Raw genomic sequence first — 4,432 nt, 5'->3', positions numbered from 1 at the left:
CTGTCGATACACACTGTGGCGGTCGCTTTCACAACTGCACTTACTATAAATACTGCACCAGCAACTGATATTACATTATCAACAAAATATATTCCCTTGACTTATTGTAAGCCTATTTCCGCCGGACAGTACAGAGAGTTCCATTTATTGCGTGCCCTGTACTACTGTTTCAAGTAAATAAAACGCATTACCTTCATTTAAAAACTTTTTTACTGACATCACAACTATTTTTATATTCGATTATTGTTTAAAATAGATACCACTTTTATTTGAACGGGTTACATCAGCTGCTTGTCTATGCGGATGACGTGAATATGTTAGGAGAAAATCCACGAACGATTAGGGAAAACACGGGGATTTTACTGGAAGGAAGTAAAGAGATAGATTTGGAAGTAAATCCTGAAAAGACAAAGTATATGATTATGTCTCGTGACGAGAATATTGTACGAAATGGAAATATAAAAATTGGAAATTTATTTTTCGAAGAAGTGGAGAAGTTCAAATATCTTGGAGCAACAGTAACAAATATAAATGATATTCGGGAGGAAATTAAACACAGAATAAATATAGGAAATACCTGTTATTATTCGGTTGAGAAGCTTTTATCATCCAGTCTGCTGTTAAAAAGTCTGAAAGTTAGAATTTATAAAACAGTTATATTACCGGTTGTTCTTTATGGTTGTGAAACTTGGACTCACACTTTGAGAGAGGAACATATGTTAAGGGTGTTTGAGAATAAGGTGCTTAGGAAAATATTTGGGGCTAAGAGGGATGAAGTTGCAGGAGAATGGAGAAAGTTACACAACACAGAACTGCACGCATTGTATTCTTCACCTGACATAATTAGAAACATTAAAGCCAGACGTTTGAGATGGGCAGGGCATGTTGCACGTATGGGCGAATCCAGAAATGCATATAGAGTGTTAGTTGGGAGGCCGGAGGGAAAAAGACCTTTGGGCAGGCCGAGACGTAGAGAATGGATTAAATCTTGCTCAGGATAGGGACCAATGGCGGGCTTATGTGAGGGCGGCAATGAACCTCCAGGTTCTTTAAACGCCAGTAAGTAAGTACTACTTTTTTGTGTTAAAATTAGTCTTACAAATGTCCGAGATTAGCAACATGTGTTCCTATTCCCGGACATAATTTTTTTTACAAGTGTCATACTTCCGGACAAATGTTTGAAGTCTTTAAATTACATTGGTTAACAGCTGGGTTTAAGCTAGAAAATAAATAATTGTCCCAAAAATGCACAAATAAAAAATTTTATTTGTGCAAATTGCGAAAATCTTGTACAATATTATAGGCTAAATAATTATACAGAAAGATAAAATTAATAAATTATGTACAAACAAAAAAGTAATATAATTTGTTTCTTGGAGTTCTATTACTTTCAATTCATCTTACCACACTCTAGATATAGTCTACTTACTTACTTATGGCTTGTAAGGAACCCGGCCGCCCTCACATAAGCCCGCCATCGGTCCCTATCCTGAGCAAGATTAATCCAGTCTCTATCATCATATCCCACCTCCTTCAAATCCATTTTAATATTATCTTCCCATCTACGTCTCGGCCTCCCCAAAGGTCTTATTCCCTCCGGCCTCCCAACTAAATTCATTAAATTAAATTAGCTGATAAATTAAGTTACTACTTTACCTTATAGATTTATCTAAATTTAAATAAATATGAAGTGAAGAATATTGCTAGAGAACCTTTTAAGTGTAGTGTAAATATTTGTAATTTAAATTTATGTATTGTATTGATGAAGGCTGGTTGAGTAGAAGAGAAGGCCTTATGGCCTTAACTCTGCCAGCGAAAATAAAACATTATTATTATTATTATTATTATTATTATTATTATTATTATTATTATTATTATTATTAACTAATACTCTATATGCATTTATGGATTCGCCCATATGTGCTACAGATATAGTCTACTAATGTAAGTAAATCATTACACATAGGTATGTTTAGAATCAATTACTGCTGAATTTACATCACATTAAAATACGTTATTTTATGGATATCCTAAACATTGAAATTCTTTACGATTCAAGATTTCAAGATTTATTCTTAGCAGAGTGCTAACTCTTTTTACTAAAAGGCGGTTTCTAATTCCAATTTTTACAAGATTCATGCAACTAAATTGTGCTCGCAATTTACGGTATGCGATGGAACTATACAGGGTGTTTAAAAAATACGGGGCATAATTTCAGGTATGTATTTTCCACATGTAGACAATCAAAATAGTTCATTACAACATGTCCGGAAATGCTTTATTTCCGAGTTATGGCTTTCACAACATTGAAATTCACCGGAACCATACCTCATGTTTTAGAAGACACTCCACTGATCAATCGTCAACACATTCACTTCTTGCATGATGACGCTCCTGCACACTTCAGTCGTACGGCTCGCCGGTACTTGGATCGAAGGTTTCCTGATCGATGGATAGGTAGAGGTGGCCCAATTGCTTGGCCTCCACGCTCACCTGCTCTCAACCCTCTCGATTTCTACTTGTGGGGCCATTTAAAATTATTGGTTTATTTGTCTCCGTTGCCTGATTTGGAATCCCTTCGGAATCGAATTGTGGTATGTTCTGAGGACATACGCAATACTCCTGGAGTTTGGGATCGTGTTCGCAGGTCAATGAGACATCGATGTGAGGTCTGTATTCAAGCAGGAGGTGGACATTTTGAACATCTTCTGTAATGACAACGACCTGCGGAAAGAAAAGCGTTCCGGTGAATTTCAATGTTGTGAAGGCCATAACTCGGAAATAAAGCATTTCCGGACACATGTTGTAATGAACTATTTTGATTGTCTACATGTGGGAAGTACATACCTGAAATTATGCCACGTATTTTTAAACACCCTGTATAAAACAATCAGAAGAAGTCGTTCACTTAATTTACATGAATTGCACCAATTCTTTGAAATCCATTTCTGAACATCTATTGCTCAATAACTTTTCGAACATTGCCCATTCCATTACCGTTTCATTTAAATTCAGATTGTCCAGAAGTGATTAGTTCATACACATCTCAGATTTCATATTCTCCATTACCATCTTCGTTTCTGAAGTCGCATTTTTGCACTTCTACATTCAAAGTTTGCTGCATTTTTAAAAGTCGGGTAGCAAAATGCGACTGTGGCTTAAACCCTGGTTAACAGTCATTTTGCATCTGGTGTGTGATACGTCAATTAATATCAATTTTTGGTTTGTAGAATCCGAAACTGCTTTCGAAAATGCTGTATCACGTAAAGGTTTTGAGATATTTCAGATGTTATATGGATTTTTAAATATTATTACGTTTGTGTTATTTTTTTCAGAGATACTGTATAATAAATAAGGACTAAGGTGGTTAAACTCTTTATTTGGATGTAATATATGATGGAAGAAAGTAGGCTATATTTATTGGGCTACAAATCAGGAAATTGTTGACAGATCCTACCTTTAATGGAGGGCTCACAAATCTTGAGTTAATCCCTTGGTCCTCTTTCAAAACCATTGTTTATGGATTTCTGGGTAACAGGAGACGATAAATAGGTCCATAGTGACTGCTGTGCTAGATAACTATAAGAACTCAAAATTCACTTTTACACTCACACCTTGCCTTTTTCCCAGAAAACTGAGGCGGTAGTAGTGACGAACAGGGTGAACGTTTTCACCAGTACACACTACCATGGAGAGTCGTTACCAAGGTTACTGAAACTGCTCAATGATGGGCGATTACTTTTAGTTTCTTTTTAGAGAGACGGATGAGCACAGTACAAAAAGAAAGCATCGTCATCTCATTTTGCAGAAAGAAATTGATTTTAAACATTGTAAATACAGTCAACTCCGGATATAGTGAACCTCTGCGGACTTGCATATTTCGTTGACTATATCCGAGGTTCACTAAATCCGAAGTATCTCTCCCCTAATCTTAAATGAAAGGAATGAATGGAATTGTGAACAAGAAAATAAAATACTACTAATAATAATGATTTATTTATTTAATCTGGCAGAGCTAAGGCCAGTAGGCCTTCTCTTCCGCCCAGCCAGACTCTAATTCTAATTGAATACAATTGCTTATATAGTTATTACATTAATATCTAGACCATAAAATAACATTAAAGTAAATGATGAAAGTTGGATAAGTAATGTTAGTGTGACAATAATAAACATTGGTAAGAAATAGTTATAATAATAATAATAATAATAATAATAATAATAATAATAATAATAATAATAATAATAATGAAATAATTTAGATATTTATCTGTGATATATATATATATATATATATATATATATATATATATATATAACCATTAAACATTGAGAAACTGAAACAGCTATTATTAACAAGAATTGTTAGAAAAATATTTCGTTAGCCTATTCTTAAATTGGTTTGATGTCAGACAGTCCCTGACATTACTCGGTA

The sequence above is a fragment of the Periplaneta americana genome, chromosome 2 (genome assembly GCF_040183065.1).
Source record: "Periplaneta americana isolate PAMFEO1 chromosome 2, P.americana_PAMFEO1_priV1, whole genome shotgun sequence".
NCBI lineage: Eukaryota > Metazoa > Arthropoda > Insecta > Blattodea > Blattidae > Periplaneta > Periplaneta americana.
The sequence above is the reverse complement of the archived record's forward strand: the minus strand, read 5'-3'. Positions refer to the sequence as shown.